Source organism: Stenella coeruleoalba (assembly GCF_951394435.1).
Source record: "Stenella coeruleoalba genome assembly, contig: scaffold_83, whole genome shotgun sequence".
In the NCBI taxonomy this organism is placed as follows: Eukaryota; Metazoa; Chordata; class Mammalia; order Artiodactyla; family Delphinidae; genus Stenella; species Stenella coeruleoalba.
In genome coordinates this window covers 1357193-1376853 of record NW_027645988.1, presented here as the reverse complement: position 1 = coordinate 1376853, position 19661 = coordinate 1357193, and the positions used below count along the sequence as shown (strand labels likewise).

The following is a 19661-nucleotide window of genomic DNA, read 5'->3' as shown; positions in this document are numbered from 1 at the left end:
GGTTCTCCCTATTCCTGTTCATCTTCCGCAGAAATTGCAAACTGGGCCAAACAGGAGGTTAAAGGCGCTGACTCTCCAAGTGGGGAGAGTGTTAGTAAAGCGTCTGGAATGTTGCACCTGAGTTCCAGGGTACGAAAACTGAGACATATTTGAACACGTCTCCCGTTCACACGGTTGATCATACTCTGGGTTCCACATGCATGTTTTAGCTGAAGGAAGAATACCTTAAACCTGGGTAGTTGAAACCCGTGGAATGGGTACCATGCAATATGACTTCAAAGGGTCTTCATTTGCTCACCGAACCTCTCCAATCCTATCACTGCTGTGTTTATGCCCCTGTACACATGCTTGATTCTCTTTTGGAGACATAGCAATCCATAGGTTTTAAGATACTTACTAGTCAGTTACATTCTTAGACGTTTAATATGCGGTGTTGAGTCCATTTCATTGAGCAAGGAGTAGCTCTTGTCTATTCCATATTTGGCTTAAGGAACTTTATCTGTGCTCATTTCAATCTCTGGTTTTATGCAGCACCCCAACTCACCTTTCCCCTTAAGCAAGCATAAGTTGGTTTTCTAAATTTGAGGCCCTGTTCTGTTCTGTAATTCAGTTCCTGTGTAGCCAAGTTTACATTCCGTGTATTACTGATATCTTATGATCTTTCTTTTTCTGTGTGACTTATTTCAGTTAGAATCATCATACCTGAATCCACTCATTGTGCTGCTAAGGGCCTGATGACATAGATTTCATTGCTGAGTGATATTGCTTTGTAAGTAAAAACCACAAGTTCTTTATCCATTTTTCACTTTCTGTGATATTCAACTTGTATTGTAAACGAGGTTCTTGTAAACAGAGCTGTTCCAAACTTTGGGGTGGCTGTGTCTTTTTGACTTTAATTTCCCTAAGCTATAGGACCATAAGTGGAAGTGCCATAGGCTCTGTTGCTTTGTTTTTTAGATGTTTCAGGAAACACCATACACTTCTCCCGAATGTCTGTTTTCAATTTACATCCCGCCCATCAGAATAACAAGGCTCCCAGTTCTCCATGGCCTGTCCTGACTTTCTGGATTTTACACTTTTTTCAGATGGCCCTTTTGACCGGGGGGAAGTGAGACTTCATTGTAGTGCAGATTTCCTTTGCAAGCTTGCTTGGTTGGCCAAAAAGGGCGTATGCGTTTTTTCCTGTATATATTCAGGAGAAAACGCATACGCCCTTTTTGGCCAAGTGCATCATTGTGGACGTTCTGCCTCTTTTCCTATGCTTTCAATGCAATTCCAGTCTACCTCCTGAAATCGGTTTCCTGCAATTCTGCCCCGCTTTCAAGTCCTCTTGGCAGCCTTACTTCAGTATATTTTTGGACGATAGCTGTCATTTATAACTCTGCAGGTTAGTGAATTACAGTGCCCCTCATCTCCTTTCTTCAACTCGCTTTCTTGTGAGCTGGCCGCAACACCGCAGGATGGCTTCAGGCCCTAATCTGGTTCCGGCACGGCACGCTGAGCCTTTGGTTAATTCCTCTTCCTGGTGGGAAATGAGAGTTAAGTTTGCCCGTCCAGACACCTCCAGCTAGTCTCTCATTGCTTCTCCCTATTCCTGTTCATCTTCCGCAGAAATTGCAAACTGGGCCAAACAGGAGGTTAAAGGCGCTGACTCTCCAAGTGGGGAGAGTGTTAGTAAAGCGTCTGGAATGTTGCACCCGAGTACCAGGGGAGGAAAACTGAGACATATTTGAACACGTCTCCCGTTCACACGGTTGATCATACTCTAGGTTCCACATGCATGTTTTAGCTGAAGGAAGAATACTTTAGACCTGGGTAGTTGAAACCCGTGGAATGGGTACCATGCAATATGACTTCAAAGGGTCTTCGTTTGCTCACCGAACCTCTCCAATCCTATCACTGCTGCGTTTATGCCCCTGTACACATGCTTGATTCTCTTTCGGAGACATAGCAATCCATAGGTTTTAAGATACTTACTAGTCAGGTACATTCTTAGGCGTTTAATATGGGGTGTTGAGTCCATTTCGTTGAGCAAGGAGTAGCTCTTGTGTATTCCATATTTGGCTTAAGGAACTTTATCTGTGCTCATTTCAATCTCTGGTTTTATGCAGCACCCCAACTCACCTTTCCCCTTAAGCAAGCATAAGTTGGTTTTCTAAATTTGAGACCCTGTTCTGTTCTGTAATTCAGTTCCTGTGTAGCCAAGTTTACATTCCATGTATTACTGATATCTTATGATGTTTCTTTTTCTGTGTGACTTATTTCAGTTAGAATCATCATACCTGAATCCACTCATTGTGCTGCTAAGGGCCTGATGACATAGATTTCATTGCTGAGTGATATTGCTTTGTAAGTATATACCACAAGTTCTTTATCCATTTTTCACTTTCTGTGATATTGAACTTGTATTGTAAACGAGGTTCTTGTAAACAGAGCTGTTCCAAACTTTGGGGTGGCTGTGTCTTTTTGACTTTAATTTCCCTAACTTATAGGACCATAAGTGGAAGTGCCCTAGGCTATGTTGCTTTATTTTTTAGATGTTTCAGGAAACACCATACACTTCTCCCGAGTGTCTGTTGGCAATTTACATCCCGCCCATCAGCGTAACAAGGCTCCCAGTTCTCCATGGCCTGTCCTGCCTTTCTGGATTTTACACTTTTTTCAGATGGCCCTTTTGACCGGGGGGAAGTGAGACTTCATTGTAGTGCAGATTTCCTTTGCAAGCTTGCTTGGTTGGCCAAAAAGGGCGTATGCGTTTTTTCCTGTATATATTCAGGAGAAAACGCATACGCCCTTTTTGGCCAAGTGCATCATTGTGGACGTTCTGCCTCTTTTCCTATGCTTTCAATGCAATTCCAGTCTACCTCCTGAAATCGGTTTCCTGCAATTCTGCCCCGCTTTCAAGTCTTCTTGGCAGCCTTACTTCAGTATATTTTTGGACGATAGCTGTCATTTATAACTCTGCAGGTTTGTGAATTACAGTGCCCCTGAGCTCCTTTCTTCAACTCGCTTTCTTGTGACCTGGCCGCAACACCGCAGGATGGCTTCAGGTCCTAATCTGGTTCCGGCACGGCACGCTGAGCCTTTGGTTAATTCCTCTTCCTGGTGGGAAATGAGAGTTAAGTTTGCCCATCCAGACACCTCCAGCTAGTCTCTCATTGGTTCTCCCTATTCCTGTTCATCTTCCGCAGAAATTGCAAACTGGGCCAAACAGGAGGTTAAAGGCGCTGACTCTCCAAGTGGGGAGAGTGTTAGTAAAGCGTCTGGAATGTTGCACCTGAGTTCCAGGGTACGAAAACTGAGACATATTTGAACACGTCTCCCGTTCACACGGTTGATCATACTCTGGGTTCCACATGCATGTTTTAGCTGAAGGAAGAATACCTTAAACCTGGGTAGTTGAAACCCGTGGAATGGGTACCATGCAATATGACTTCAAAGGGTCTTCATTTGCTCACCGAACCTCTCCAATCCTATCACTGCTGTGTTTATGTCCCTGTACACATGCTTGATTCTCTTTTGGAGACATAGCAATCCATAGGTTTTAAGATACTTACTAGTCAGTTACATTCTTAGACGTTTAATATGCGGTGTTGAGTCCATTTCATTGAGCAAGGAGTAGCTCTTGTCTATTCCATATTTGGCTTAAGGAACTTTATCTGTGCTCATTTCAATCTCTGGTTTTATGCAGCACCCCAACTCACCTTTCCCCTTAAGCAAGCATAAGTTGGTTTTCTAAATTTGAGGCCCTGTTCTGTTCTGTAATTCAGTTCCTGTGTAGCCAAGTTTACATTCCGTGTATTACTGATATCTTATGATCTTTCTTTTTCTGTGTGACTTATTTCAGTTAGAATCATCATACCTGAATCCACTCATTGTGCTGCTAAGGGCCTGATGACATAGATTTCATTGCTGAGTGATATTGCTTTGTAAGTAAATACCACAAGTTCTTTATCCATTTTTCACTTTCTGTGATATTCAACTTGTATTGTAAACGAGGTTCTTGTAAACAGAGCTGTTCCAAACTTTGGGGTGGCTGTGTCTTTTTGACTTTAATTTCCCTAAGCTATAGGACCATAAGTGGAAGTGCCATAGGCTCTGTTGCTTTGTTTTTTAGATGTTTCAGGAAACACCATACACTTCTCCCGAATGTCTGTTTTCAATTTACATCCCGCCCATCAGCATAACAAGGCTCCCAGTTCTCCATGGCCTGTCCTGCCTTTCTGGATTTTACACTTTTTTCAGATGGCCCTTTTGACCGGGGGGAAGTGAGACTTCATTGTAGTGCAGATTTCCTTTGCAAGCTTGCTTGGTTGGCCAAAAAGGGCGTATGCGTTTTTTCCTGTATATATTCAGGAGAAAACGCATACGCCCTTTTTGGCCAAGTGCATCATTGTGGACGTTCTGCCTCTTTTCCTATGCTTTCAATGCAATTCCAGTCTACCTCCTGAAATCGGTTTCCTGCAATTCTGCCCCGCTTTCAAGTCCTCTTGGCAGCCTTACTTCAGTATATTTTTGGACGATAGCTGTCATTTATAACTCTGCAGGTTTGTGAATTACAGTGCCCCTGATCTCCTTTCTTCAACTCGCTTTCTTGTGACCTGGCCGCAACACCGCAGGATGGCTTCAGGTCCTAATCTGGTTCCGGCACGGCACGCTGAGCCTTTGGTTAATTCCTCTTCCTGGTGGGAAATGAGAGTTAAGTTTGCCCATCCAGACACCTCCAGCTAGTCTCTCATTGGTTCTCCCTATTCCTGTTCATCTTCCGCAGAAATTGCAAACTGGGCCAAACAGGAGGTTAAAGGCGCTGACTCTCCAAGTGGGGAGAGTGTTAGTAAAGCGTCTGGAATGTTGCACCTGAGTTCCAGGGTACGAAAACTGAGACATATTTGAACACGTCTCCCGTTCACACGGTTGATCATACTCTGGGTTCCACATGCATGTTTTAGCTGAAGGAAGAATACCTTAAACCTGGGTAGTTGAAACCCGTGGAATGGGTACCATGCAATATGACTTCAAAGGGTCTTCATTTGCTCACCGAACCTCTCCAATCCTATCACTGCTGTGTTTATGCCCCTGTACACATGCTTGATTCTCTTTTGGAGACATAGCAATCCATAGGTTTTAAGATACTTACTAGTCAGTTACATTCTTAGACGTTTAATATGCGGTGTTGAGTCCATTTCATTGAGCAAGGAGTAGCTCTTGTCTATTCCATATTTGGCTTAAGGAACTTTACCTGTGCTCATTTCAATCTCTGGTTTTATGCAGCACCCCAACTCACCTTTCCCCTTAAGCAAGCATAAGTTGGTTTTCTAAATTTGAGGCCCTGTTCTGTTCTGTAATTCAGTTCCTGTGTAGCCAAGTTTACATTCCGTGTATTACTGATATCTTATGATCTTTCTTTTTCTGTGTGACTTATTTCAGTTAGAATCATCATACCTGAATCCACTCATTGTGCTGCTAAGGGCCTGATGACATAGATTTCATTGCTGAGTGATATTGCTTTGTAAGTAAATACCACAAGTTCTTTATCCATTTTTCACTTTCTGTGATATTCAACTTGTATTGTAAACGAGGTTCTTGTAAACAGAGCTGTTCCAAACTTTGGGGTGGCTGTGTCTTTTTGACTTTAATTTCCCTAAGCTATAGGACCATAAGTGGAAGTGCCATAGGCTCTGTTGCTTTGTTTTTTAGATGTTTCAGGAAACACCATACACTTCTCCCGAATGTCTGTTTTCAATTTACATCCCGCCCATCAGAATAACAAGGCTCCCAGTTCTCCATGGCCTGTCCTGACTTTCTGGATTTTACACTTTTTTCAGATGGCCCTTTTGACCGGGGGGAAGTGAGACTTCATTGTAGTGCAGATTTCCTTTGCAAGCTTGCTTGGTTGGCCAAAAAGGGCGTATGCGTTTTTTCCTGTATATATTCAGGAGAAAACCCATACGCCCTTTTTGGCCAAGTGCATCATTGTGGACGTTCTGCCTCTTTTCCTATGCTTTCAATGCAATTCCAGTCTACCTCCTGAAATCGGTTTCCTGCAATTCTGCCCCGCTTTCAAGTCCTCTTGGCAGCCTTACTTCAGTATATTTTTGGACGATAGCTGTCATTTATAACTCTGCAGGTTTGTGAATTACAGTGCCCCTGAGCTCCTTTCTTCAACTCGCTTTCTTGTGACCTGGCCGCAACACCGCAGGATGGCTTCAGGTCCTAATCTGGTTCCGGCACGGCACGCTGAGCCTTTGGTTAATTCCTCTTCCTGGTGGGAAATGAGAGTTAAGTTTGCCCATCCAGACACCTCCAGCTAGTCTCTCATTGGTTCTCCCTATTCCTGTTCATCTTCCGCAGAAATTGCAAACTGGGCCAAACAGGAGGTTAAAGGCGCTGACTCTCCAAGTGGGGAGAGTGTTAGTAAAGCGTCTGGAATGTTGCACCTGAGTTCCAGGGTACGAAAACTGAGACATATTTGAACACGTCTCCCGTTCACACGGTTGATCATACTCTGGGTTCCACATGCATGTTTTAGCTGAAGGAAGAATACCTTAAACCTGGGTAGTTGAAACCCGTGGAATGGGTACCATGCAATATGACTTCAAAGGGTCTTCATTTGCTCACCGAACCTCTCCAATCCTATCACTGCTGTGTTTATGCCCCTGTACACATGCTTGATTCTCTTTTGGAGACATAGCAATCCATAGGTTTTAAGATACTTACTAGTCAGGTACATTCTTAGACGTTTAATATGCGGTGTTGAGTCCATTTCATTGAGCAAGGAGTAGCTCTTGTCTATTCCATATTTGGCTTAAGGAACTTTATCTGTGCTCATTTCAATCTCTGGTTTTATGCAGCACCCCAACTCACCTTTCCCCTTAAGCAAGCATAAGTTGGTTTTCTAAATTTGAGGCCCTGTTCTGTTCTGTAATTCAGTTCCTGTGTAGCCAAGTTTACATTCCGTGTATTACTGATATCTTATGATCTTTCTTTTTCTGTGTGACTTATTTCAGTTAGAATCATCATACCTGAATCCACTCATTGTGCTGCTAAGGGCCTGATGACATAGATTTCATTGCTGAGTGATATTGCTTTGTAAGTAAATACCACAAGTTCTTTATCCATTTTTCACTTTCTGTGATATTCAACTTGTATTGTAAACGAGGTTCTTGTAAACAGAGCTGTTCCAAACTTTGGGGTGGCTGTGTCTTTTTTACTTTAATTTCCCTAAGCTATAGGACCATAAGTGGAAGTGCCATAGGCTCTGTTGCTTTGTTTTTTAGATGTTTCAGGAAACACCATACACTTCTCCCGAATGTCTGTTTTCAATTTACATCCCGCCCATCAGCATAACAAGGCTCCCAGTTCTCCATGGCCTGTCCTGACTTTCTGGATTTTACACTTTTTTCAGATGGCCCTTTTGACCGGGGGGAAGTGAGACTTCATTGTAGTGCAGATTTCCTTTGCAAGCTTGCTTGGTTGGCCAAAAAGGGCGTATGCGTTTTTTCCTGTATATATTCAGGAGAAAACGCATACGCCCTTTTTGGCCAAGTGCATCATTGTGGACGTTCTGCCTCTTTTCCTATGCTTTCAATGCAATTCCAGTCTACCTCCTGAAATCGGTTTCCTGCAATTCTGCCCCGCTTTCAAGTCCTCTTGGCAGCCTTACTTCAGTATATTTTTGGACGATAGCTGTCATTTATAACTCTGCAGGTTTGTGAATTACAGTGCCCCTGATCTCCTTTCTTCAACTCGCTTTCTTGTGACCTGGCCGCAACACCGCAGGATGGCTTCAGGTCCTAATCTGGTTCCGGCACGGCACGCTGAGCCTTTGGTTAATTCCTCTTCCTGGTGGGAAATGAGAGTTAAGTTTGCCCATCCAGACACCTCCAGCTAGTCTCTCATTGGTTCTCCCTATTCCTGTTCATCTTCCGCAGAAATTGCAAACTGGGCCAAACAGGAGGTTAAAGGCGCTGACTCTCCAAGTGGGGAGAGTGTTAGTAAAGCGTCTGGAATGTTGCACCTGAGTTCCAGGGTACGAAAACTGAGACATATTTGAACACGTCTCCCGTTCACACGGTTGATCATACTCTGGGTTCCACATGCATGTTTTAGCTGAAGGAAGAATACCTTAAACCTGGGTAGTTGAAACCCGTGGAATGGGTACCATGCAATATGACTTCAAAGGGTCTTCATTTGCTCACCGAACCTCTCCAATCCTATCACTGCTGTGTTTATGCCCCTGTACACATGCTTGATTCTCTTTTGGAGACATAGCAATCCATAGGTTTTAAGATACTTACTAGTCAGTTACATTCTTAGACGTTTAATATGCGGTGTTGAGTCCATTTCATTGAGCAAGGAGTAGCTCTTGTCTATTCCATATTTGGCTTAAGGAACTTTACCTGTGCTCATTTCAATCTCTGGTTTTATGCAGCACCCCAACTCACCTTTCCCCTTAAGCAAGCATAAGTTGGTTTTCTAAATTTGAGGCCCTGTTCTGTTCTGTAATTCAGTTCCTGTGTAGCCAAGTTTACATTCCGTGTATTACTGATATCTTATGATCTTTCTTTTTCTGTGTGACTTATTTCAGTTAGAATCATCATACCTGAATCCACTCATTGTGCTGCTAAGGGCCTGATGACATAGATTTCATTGCTGAGTGATATTGCTTTGTAAGTAAATACCACAAGTTCTTTATCCATTTTTCACTTTCTGTGATATTCAACTTGTATTGTAAACGAGGTTCTTGTAAACAGAGCTGTTCCAAACTTTGGGGTGGCTGTGTCTTTTTGACTTTAATTTCCCTAAGCTATAGGACCATAAGTGGAAGTGCCATAGGCTCTGTTGCTTTGTTTTTTAGATGTTTCAGGAAACACCATACACTTCTCCCGAATGTCTGTTTTCAATTTACATCCCGCCCATCAGAATAACAAGGCTCCCAGTTCTCCATGGCCTGTCCTGACTTTCTGGATTTTACACTTTTTTCAGATGGCCCTTTTGACCGGGGGGAAGTGAGACTTCATTGTAGTGCAGATTTCCTTTGCAAGCTTGCTTGGTTGGCCAAAAAGGGCGTATGCGTTTTTTCCTGTATATATTCAGGAGAAAACCCATACGCCCTTTTTGGCCAAGTGCATCATTGTGGACGTTCTGCCTCTTTTCCTATGCTTTCAATGCAATTCCAGTCTACCTCCTGAAATCGGTTTCCTGCAATTCTGCCCCGCTTTCAAGTCCTCTTGGCAGCCTTACTTCAGTATATTTTTGGACGATAGCTGTCATTTATAACTCTGCAGGTTTGTGAATTACAGTGCCCCTGAGCTCCTTTCTTCAACTCGCTTTCTTGTGACCTGGCCGCAACACCGCAGGATGGCTTCAGGTCCTAATCTGGTTCCGGCACGGCACGCTGAGCCTTTGGTTAATTCCTCTTCCTGGTGGGAAATGAGAGTTAAGTTTGCCCATCCAGACACCTCCAGCTAGTCTCTCATTGGTTCTCCCTATTCCTGTTCATCTTCCGCAGAAATTGCAAACTGGGCCAAACAGGAGGTTAAAGGCGCTGACTCTCCAAGTGGGGAGAGTGATAGTAAAGCGTCTGGAATGTTGCACCTGAGTTCCAGGGTACGAAAACTGAGACATATTTGAACACGTCTCCCGTTCACACGGTTGATCATACTCTGGGTTCCACATGCATGTTTTAACTGAAGGAAGAATACCTTAAACCTGGGTAGTTGAAACCCGTGGAATGGGTACCATGCAATATGACTTCAAAGGGTCTTCATTTGCTCACCGAACCTCTCCAATCCTATCACTGCTGTGTTTATGCCCCTGTACACATGCTTGATACTCTTTTGGAGACATAGCAATCCATAGGTTTTAAGATACTTACTAGTCAGGTACATTCTTAGACGTTTAATATGCGGTGTTGAGTCCATTTCATTGAGCAAGGAGTAGCTCTTGTCTATTCCATATTTGGCTTAAGGAACTTTATCTGTGCTCATTTCAATCTCTGGTTTTATGCAGCACCCCAACTCACCTTTCCCCTTAAGCAAGCATAAGTTGGTTTTCTAAATTTGAGGCCCTGTTCTGTTCTGTAATTCAGTTCCTGTGTAGCCAAGTTTACATTCCGTGTATTACTGATATCTTATGATCTTTCTTTTTCTGTGTGACTTATTTCAGTTAGAATCATCATACCTGAATCCACTCATTGTGCTGCTAAGGGCCTGATGACATAGATTTCATTGCTGAGTGATATTGCTTTGTAAGTAAATACCACAAGTTCTTTATCCATTTTTCACTTTCTGTGATATTCAACTTGTATTGTAAACGAGGTTCTTGTAAACAGAGCTGTTCCAAACTTTGGGGTGGCTGTGTCTTTTTGACTTTAATTTCCCTAAGCTATAGGACCATAAGTGGAAGTGCCATAGGCTCTGTTGCTTTGTTTTTTAGATGTTTCAGGAAACACCATACACTTCTCCCGAATGTCTGTTTTCAATTTACATCCCGCCCATCAGCATAACAAGGCTCCCAGTTCTCCATGGCCTGTCCTGCCTTTCTGGATTTTACACGTTTTTCAGATGGCCCTTTTGACCGGGGGGAAGTGAGACTTCATTGTAGTGCAGATTTCCTTTGCAAGCTTGCTTGGTGGCCAAAAAGGGCGTATGCGATTTTTCCTGAATATATTCAGGAAAAAATGCATACGCCCTTTTTGGCCAAGTGCATCATTGTGGACGTTCTGCCTCTTTTCCTATGCTTTCAATGCAAATCCAGTCTACATCCTGAAATCGGTTTCCTGCAATTCTGCCCCGCTTTCAAGTCCTCTTGGCAGCCTTACTTCAGTATATTTTTGGACGATAGCTGTCATTTATAACTCTGCAGGTTTGTGAATTACAGTGCCCCTGAGCTCCTTTCTTCAACTCGCTTTCTTGTGACCTGGCCGCAACACCGCAGGATGGCTTCAGGTCCTAATCTGGTTCCGGCACGGCACGCTGAGCCTTTGGTTAATTCCTCTTCCTGGTGGGAAATGAGAGTTAAGTTTGCCCATCCAGACACCTCCAGCTAGTCTCTCATTGGTTCTCCCTATTCCTGTTCATCTTCCGCAGAAATTGCAAACTGGGCCAAACAGGAGGTTAAAGGCGCTGACTCTCCAAGTGGGGAGAGTGATAGTAAAGCGTCTGGAATGTTGCACCTGAGTTCCAGGGTACGAAAACTGAGACATATTTGAACACGTCTCCCGTTCACACGGTTGATCATACTCTGGGTTCCACATGCATGTTTTAGCTGAAGGAAGAATACCTTAAACCTGGGTAGTTGAAACCCGTGGAATGGGTACCATGCAATATGACTTCAAAGGGTCTTCATTTGCTCACCGAACCTCTCCAATCCTATCACTGCTGTGTTTATGCCCCTGTACACATGCTTGATTCTCTTTTGGAGACATAGCAATCCATAGGTTTTAAGATACTTACTAGTCAGGTACATTCTTAGACGTTTAATATGCGGTGTTGAGTCCATTTCATTGAGCAAGGAGTAGCTCTTGTCTATTCCATATTTGGCTTAAGGAACTTTATCTGTGCTCATTTCAATCTCTGGTTTTATGCAGCACCCCAACTCACCTTTCCCCTTAAGCAAGCATAAGTTGGTTTTCTAAATTTGAGGCCCTGTTCTGTTCTGTAATTCAGTTCCTGTGTAGCCAAGTTTACATTCCGTGTATTACTGATATCTTATGATCTTTCTTTTTCTGTGTGACTTATTTCAGTTAGAATCATCATACCTGAATCCACTCATTGTGCTGCTAAGGGCCTGATGACATAGATTTCATTGCTGAGTGATATTGCTTTGTAAGTAAATACCACAAGTTCTTTATCCATTTTTCACATTCTGTGATATTCAACTTGTATTGTAAACGAGGTTCTTGTAAACAGAGCTGTTCCAAACTTTGGGGTGGCTGTGTCTTTTTGACTTTAATTTCCCTAAGCTATAGGACCATAAGTGGAAGTGCCATAGGCTCTGTTGCTTTGTTTTTTAGATGTTTCAGGAAACACCATACACTTCTCCCGAATGTCTGTTTTCAATTTACATCCCGCCCATCAGCATAACAAGGCTCCCAGTTCTCCATGGCCTGTCCTGCCTTTCTGGATTTTACACGTTTTTCAGATGGCCCTTTTGACCGGGGGGAAGTGAGACTTCATTGTAGTGCAGATTTCCTTTGCAAGCTTGCTTGGTGGCCAAAAAGGGCGTATGCGATTTTTCCTGAATATATTCAGGAAAAAATGCATACGCCCTTTTTGGCCAAGTGCATCATTGTGGACGTTCTGCCTCTTTTCCTATGCTTTCAATGCAAATCCAGTCTACATCCTGAAATCGGTTTCCTGCAATTCTGCCCCGCTTTCAAGTCCTCTTGGCAGCCTTACTTCAGTATATTTTTGGACGATAGCTGTCATTTATAACTCTGCAGGTTTGTGAATTACAGTGCCCCTGAGCTCCTTTCTTCAACTCGCTCTCTTTTGAGCTGGCCGCAACACCGCAGGATGGCTTCAGGCCCTAATCTGGTTCAGGCACGGGAAGCTGAGCCTTTGGTTATTTCCTCTTCCTGGTGGGAAATAAGAGTTAAATTTGCCCGTCCAGACACCTCCAGCTAGTCTCTCATTGGTTCTCCCTATTCCTGTTCATCTTCCGCCGAAATTGCAAACTGGGCCAAACAGGAGGTTAAAGGCGCTGACTCTCCAAGTGGGGAGAGTGTTAGTAAAGCGTCTGGAATGTTGCACCCGAGTACCAGGGCACAAAAACAGAGACATATTTGAACACGTCTCCCGATCACATGGTTGATCATACTCTAGGTTCCACATGCATGTTTTAGCTGAAGGAAGAATACCTTAAACCTGGGTAGTTGAAACCCGTGGAATGGGTACCATGCAATATGACTTCAAAGGGTCTTCATTTGCTCACCGAACCTCTCCAATCCTATCACTGCTGCGTTTATGCCCCTGTACACATGCTTGATTCTCTTTCAGAGACATAGCAATCCATAGGTTTTAAGATACTTACTAGTCAGATACATTCTTAGGCGTTTAATATGGGGTGTTGAGTCCATTTCGTTGAGCAAGGAGTAGCACATGTCTATACCATATTTGGCTTAAGGAAATTTATCTGTGCTCATTTCAATCTCTGGTTTTATGCAGCAGCACAACTCACCTTTCCCCTTAAGCAAGTATAAGTTGGTTTTCTAAATTTGAGACCCTGTTCTTTTCTGTAATTCAGTTCCTGTGTAGCCAAGTTTACATTCCGTGTATTACTGATATCTTATGATGTTTCTTTTTCTGTGTGACTTATTTCAGTTAGAATCATCATACCTGAATCCACTCATTGTGCTGCTAAGGGCCTGATGACATAGATTTTATTGCTGAGTGATATTGCTTTGTAAGTAAATACCACAACTTCTTTATCCATTTTTCACTTTCTGCGATGTTGAACTTGTACTGTAAACGAGGTTCTTGTAAACAGAGCCATTCCAAACTTTGGGGTGGCTGTGTCTTTTTGATTTTAATTTCCCTAAGCTATAGGACCATAAGTGGAAGTGCCCTAGGCTCTGTTACTTTGTTTTTTAGATGTTTCAGGAAACACCATACACTTCTCCCAAGTGTCTGTTGGCAATTTACATCCCGCCCATCAGCATAACAAGGGTCCCAGTTCTCCATGGCCTGTCCTGCCTTTCTGGATTTTACACTTTTTTCAGATGGCCCTTTTGACCGGGGGGAAGTGAGACTTCATTGTAGTGCAGATTTCCTTTGCAAGCTTGCTTGGTTGGCCAAAAAGGGCGTATGCGTTTTTTCCTGAATGTATTCAGGAAAAAACGCATACGCCCTTTTTGGCCAAGTGCATCATTGTGGACGTTCTGCCTCTTTTCCTATGCTTTCAATGCAATTGCAGTCTACCTCCTGAAATCGGTTTCCTGCAATTCTGCCCCACTTTCAAGTCCTCTTGGCAACCTTACTTCAGTATATTTTTGGACGATAGCTGTCATTTATAACTCTGCAGGTTTGTGAATTACAGTGCCCCTGAGCTCCTTTCTTCAACTCGCTTTCTTGTGACCTGGCCGCAACACCGCAGAATGGCTTCAGGCCCTAATCTGGTTGCGGCACGGCACGCTGAGCCTTTGGTTATTTCCTCTTCCTGGTGGGAAATGAGAGTTAAATTTGCCCGTCCAGACACCTCCAGCTAGTCTCTCATTTGTTCTCGCTATTCCTGTTCATCTTCCGCAGAAATTGCAAACTGGGCCAAACAGGAGGTTAAAGGTGCTGACTCTCCAAGTGAGTAGAGTGTTAGTAAAGCGTCTGGAATGTCGCACCCGAGTACCAGGGGAGGAAACCTGAGACATGTTTGAACACGTCTCCCGTTCACACGGTTGATCATACTCTGGGTTCCACATGCATGTTTTAGCTGAAGGAAGAATACCTTAAACCTGGAGAGTTGAGACCGTGTAATGGGTACCATGCAATATGACTTCAAAGGGTCTTCATTTGCTCACCGAACCTCTCCAATCCTATCACTGCTGCGTTTATGCCCCTGTACACACGCTTGATTCTCTTTTGGAGACATAGCAATCCATAGGTTTTTAGATACTTACTAGTCAGGTACATTCTTAGGCGTTTAATATGTGGTGTTGAGTCCATTTCGTTGAGCAAGGAGTAGCTCTTGTCTATTCCATATTTGGCTTAAGGAACTTTATCTGTGCTCATTTCAATCTCTGGTTTTATGCAGCACCCCAACTCACCTTTCCCCTTAAGCAAGCATAAGTTGGTTTTCTAAATTTGAGACCCTGTTCTGTTCTGTAATTCAGTTCCTGTGTAGCCAAGTTTACATTCCATGTATTTGTGATATCTTATGATGTTTCTTTTTCTGTGTGACTTATTTCAGTTAGAATCATCATACCTGAATCCACTCATTGTGCTGCTAAGGGCCTGATGACATAGATTTCTTTGCTGAGTGATATTGCTTTGTAAGTAAGTACCACAACTTCTTTATCCATTTTTCACTTTCTGCGATGTTGAACTTGTACTGTAAACGAGGTTCTTGTAAACAGAGGCGTCGCAAACTTTGGGGTGGCTGTGTCTTTTTGATTTTAATTTCCCTAAGCTATAGGACCATAAGTGGAAGTGCCCTAGGCTCTGTTGCTTTGTTTTTTAGATGTTTCAGGAAACACCATACACTTCTCCCAAGTGTCTGTTGGCAATTTACATCCCGCCCATCAGCATAACAAGGCTCCCAATTCTCCATGGCCTGTCCTGCCTTTCTGGATTTTACACTTTTTTCCGATGGCCCTTTTGACTGCGGGGAAATGAGACTTCATTGTAGTGCAGATTTCCTTTGCATGTTTGCTTGGTTGGCCAAAAAGGGCGTATGCGTTTTTTCCTGAATATATTCAGGAAAAAACGCATACGCCCTTTTTGGCCAAGTGCATCATTGTGGACGTTCTGCCTCTTTTCCTATGCTTTCAATGCAATTCCAGTCTACCTCCTGAAATTGGTTTCCTGCAATTCTGCCCCGCTTTCAAGTCCTCTTGGCAGCCTTACTTCAGTATATTTTTGGACGATAGCTGTCATTTATAACTCTGCAGGTTTGTGAATTACAGTGCCCCTGAGCTCCTTTCTTCAACTCGCTTTCTTGTGACCTGGCCACAACACCGCAGGATGGCTTCAGGCCCTAATCTGGTTCCGGCACAGCATGCTGAGCCTTTGGTTAATTCCTCTTCCTGGTGGGAAATGAGAGTTAAATTTGCCATCCAGACACCTCCAGCTAGTCTTTCATTTGTTCTCGCTATTCCTGTTCATCTTCCGCAGAAATTGCAAACTGGGCCAAACAGGAGGTTAAAGGGACTGACTCTCCAAGTCGGGAGAGTGTTAGTAAAGCGTCTGGAATGTTACACCCGAGTACCAGGGTACGAAAACTGAGACATATTTGAACACGTCTCCCGATCACATGGTTGATCATACTCTAGGTTCCACATGCATGTTTTAGCTGAAGGAAGAATACTTTAAACCTGGGTAGTTGAAACCCGTGGAATGGGTACCATGCAATATGACTTCAAAGGGTCTTCATTTGTACACCAAACCTCTCCAATCCTATCACTGCTGCGTTTATGCCCCTGTACACATGCTTGATTCTCTTTCGGAGACATAGCAATCCATAGGTTTTAAGATACTTACTAGTCAGGTACATTCTTAGGCGTTTAATATGCGGTGTTGAGTCCATTTCGTTGAGCAAGGAGTAGCTCTTGTCTATTCCATATTTGGCTTAAGGAACTTTATCTGTGCTCATTTCAATCTCTGGTTTTATGCAGCACCCCAACTCACCTTTCCCCTTAAGCAAGCATAAGTTGGTTTTCTAAATTTGAGACCCTGTTCTGTTCTGTAATTCAGTTCCTGTGTAGCCAAGTTTACATTCCGTGTATTACTGATATCTTATGATGTTTCTTTTTCTGTGTGACTTATTTCAGTTAGAATCATCGTACCTGAATCCACTCATTATGCTGCTACGGGCCTGATGACATAGATTTCATTGCTGAGTGATACTGACTTGTACGTAAGTACCACAAGTTCTTTATCCATTTTTCACTTTCTGTGATATTGAACTTGTACGGTAAACGAGGTTCTTGTAAACAGAGCCGTTCCAAACTTTGGGGTGGCTGTGTCTTTTTGATTTTCATTTCCCTAAGCTATAGGACCATAAGTGGAAGTGCCCTAGGCTCTGTTGCTTTGTTTTTTAGATGTTTCAGGAAACACCATACACTTCTCCCCAGTGTCTGTTGGCAATTTACATCCCACCCATCAGCATAACAAGGCTCCCAGTTCTCCATGGCCTGTCCTGCCTTTCTGGATTTTACACTTTTTTCAGATGGCCGTTTTGACCGGGGGGAAGTGAGACTTCATTGTAGTGCAGATTTCCTTTGCAAGCTTGCTTGGTTGGCCAAAAAGGGCGTATGCGTTTTTTCCTGAATATATTCAGGAAAAAACGCATACGCCCTTTTTGGCCAAGTGCATCATTGTAGACGCTCTGCCTCTTTTCCTATGCTTTCAATGCAACTCCAGTCTACCTCCTGAAATCGGTTTCCTGCAATTCTGCCCCGCTTTCAAGTCCTCTTGGCAGCCTTACTTCAGTATATTTTTGGACGATAGCTGTCATTTATAACTCTGCAGGTTTGTGAATTACAGTGCCCCTGAGCTCCTTTCTTCAACTCGCTTTCTTGTGACCTGGCCGCAACACCGCAGGATGGCTTCAGGCCCTAATCTGGTTCCGGCACGGCACGCTGAGCCTTTGGTTAATTCCTCTTCCTGGTGGGAAATGAGAGTTAAATTTGCCCGTCCAGACACCTCCAGCTAGTCTCTCATTGGTTCTCGCTATTCCTGTTCATCTTCCGCAGAAATCGCAAACTGGGCCAAACAGGAGGTTAAAGGGACTGACTCTCCAAGTCGGGAGAGTGTTAGTAAAGCGTCTGGAATGTTGCACCCGAGTACCAGGGCACGAAAACTGAGACATATTTGAACACGTCTCCCGATCACATGGTTGATCATACTCTAGGTTCCACATGCATGTTTTAGCTGAAGGAAGAATACCTTAAACCTGGGTAGTTGAAACCCGTGGAATGGGTACCATGCAATATGACTTCAAAGGGTCTTCATTTGCTCACCGAACCTCTCCAATCCTATCACTGCTGCGTTTATGCCCCTGTACACATGCTTGATTCTCTTTCAGAGACATAGCAATCCATAGGTTTTAAGATACTTACTAGTCAGGTACATTCTTAGGCGTTTAATATGGGGTGTTGAGTCCATTTCGTTGAGCAAGGAGTAGCACATGTCTATTCCATATTTGGCTTAAGGAAATTTATCTGTGTTCATTTCAATCTCTGGTTTTATGCAGCAGCACAACTCACCTTTCCCCTTAAGCAAGTATAAGTTGGTTTTCTAAATTTGAGACCCTGTTCTGTTCTGTAATTCAGTTCCTGTGTAGCCAAGTTTACATTCCGTGTATTACTGATATCTTATGATGTTTCTTTTTCTGTGTGACTTATTTCAGTTAGAATCATCATACCTGAATCCACTCATTGTGCTGCTAAGGGCCTGATGACATAGATTTTATTGCTGAGTGATATTGCTTTGTAAGTAAATACCACAACTTCTTTATCCATTTTTCACTTTCTGCGATGTTGAACTTGTACTGTAAACGAGGTTCTTGTAAACAGAGCCATTCCAAACTTTGGGGTGGCTGTGTCTTTTTGATTTTAATTTCCCTAAGCTATAGGACCATAAGTGGAAGTGCCCTAGGCTCTGTTACTTTGTTTTTTAGATGTTTCAGGAAACACCATACACTTCTCCCAAGTGTCTGTTGGCAATTTACATCCCGCCCATCAGCATAACAAGGGTCCCAGTTCTCCATGGCCTGTCCTGCCTTTCTGGATTTTACACTTTTTTCAGATGGCCCTTTTGACCGGGGGGAAGTGAGACTTCATTGTAGTGCAGATTTCCTTTGCAAGCTTGCTTGGTTGGCCAAAAAGGGCGTATGCGTTTTTTCCTGAATGTATTCAGGAAAAAACGCATACGCCCTTTTTGGCCAAGTGCATCATTGTGGACGTTCTGCCTCTTTTCCTATGCTTTCAATGCAATTCCAGTCTACCTCCTGAAATCGGTTTCCTGCAATTCTGCCCCGCTTTCAAGTCCTCTTGGCAACCTTACTTCAGTATATTTTTGGACGATAGCTGTCATTTATAACTCTGCAGGTTTGTGAATTACAGTGCCCCTGAGCTCCTTTCTTCAACTGGCTTTCTTGTGACCTGGCCGCAACACCGCAGAATGGCTTCAGGCCCTAATCTGGTTGTGGCACGGCACGCTGAGCCTTTGGTTATTTCCTCTTCCTGGTGGGAAATGAGAGTTAAATTTGCCCGTCCAGACACCTCCAGCTAGTCTCTCATTGGTTCTCGCTATTCCTGTTCATCTTCCGCAGAAATTGCAAACTGGGCCAAACAGGAGGTTAAAGGTGCTGACTCTCCAAGTGAGGAGAGTGTTAGTAAAGCGTCTGGAATGTCGCACCCGAGTACCAGGGGAGGAAACCTGAGACATTTTTGAACACGTCTCCCGTTCACACGGTTGATCATACTCTGGGTTCCACATGCATGTTTTAGCTGAAGGAAGAATACCTTAAACCTGGGTAGTTTAAACCCGTGGAACGGGTACCATGCAATATGACTTCAAAGGGTCTTCATTTGCTCACCGAACCTCTCCAATCCTATCACTGCTGCATTTATGCCCCTGTACACAAGCTTGATTCTCTTTTTGACACGTAGCAATCCATAGTTTTTAAGATACTTACTAGTCAGGTACATTCTTAGACGTTTAATATGCGGTGTTGAGTCCATTTCGTTGAGCAAGGAGTAGCTCTTGTCTATTCCATATTTGGCTTAAGGAACTTTATCTGTGCTCATTTCAATCTCTGGTTTTATGCAGCACCCCAACTCACCTTTCCCCTTAAGCAAGCATAAGTTGGTTATCTAAATTTGAGAGCCTGTTCTGTTCTGTAATTCAGTTCCTGTGTAGCCAAGTTTACATTCCGTGTAGTAGTGATATCTTATGATGTTTCTTTTTCTGTGTGACTTATTTCAGTTAGAATCATCATACCTG

At 43.3% G+C, this 19661-nt stretch overlaps 1 long non-coding RNA gene across 1 annotated transcript in view; it reads left to right on the top strand.

The window, feature by feature from the left end:
- Window positions 1–19661, top strand: part of LOC307181409 — a 1096443-nt gene that overhangs the window by 10356 nt on the left and 1066426 nt on the right. The gene's annotated exons all lie outside the window — the stretch shown is intronic.